Genomic DNA, 382 nt, shown 5'->3' with positions numbered 1-382 from the left:
CCCGCGGCGCCGAGCCTGCGCCCGCCTCCCCCGCTGGTTGGTCGAGGGAGCCAGAAATCAGCGCGAGGACAGCCTCGCTCTCCTCCCCAAAGCGGCCGGGCATGGCCACCCAGGAGAGTACGGAAACTCCAGCGTAAGCTCTAAAAATGGATTTGCCTTTCCACTCGGGGGCAGGAAGGTGGGCAGGAGGGGCGCCGTGTTCGTCACCCGCGAAGAGGAGGCGTCGTGACGCCAGGGTCGGTGGCCCAATTCTCTACTCTGGGTAAGATGGCTCCGCTGCTAACTCGCCGGCGCGACCACACACATGCCTCTACCTTCCCAGCCTTACCGCGGGGACCGTGGAGGCCGCGGCGCGGGGCCAGCCCGGCGCAACCCCGGGCCG

General features: G+C 68.6%; 2 protein-coding genes across 9 annotated transcripts in view; one reads left to right on the top strand and one right to left on the bottom strand.

Annotated features, from left to right (window-relative positions):
- The window catches only part of MCM9 (minichromosome maintenance 9 homologous recombination repair factor), a 68,560-nt gene that overhangs the window by 32,219 nt on the left and 35,959 nt on the right, over positions 1-382 (top strand). The window lies entirely within an intron of this gene.
- ASF1A (anti-silencing function 1A histone chaperone) overlaps positions 1-382 on the bottom strand; it is a 12,779-nt gene that overhangs the window by 11,636 nt on the left and 761 nt on the right. The gene's annotated exons all lie outside the window — the stretch shown is intronic.

This window comes from Pteropus alecto, unplaced genomic scaffold (assembly GCF_000325575.1).
Source record: "Pteropus alecto unplaced genomic scaffold, ASM32557v1 scaffold79, whole genome shotgun sequence".
NCBI lineage: Eukaryota > Metazoa > Chordata > Mammalia > Chiroptera > Pteropodidae > Pteropus > Pteropus alecto.
Note: the sequence above shows the minus strand (reverse complement) of the source record. Positions and strands in the feature narration are given on the sequence as shown.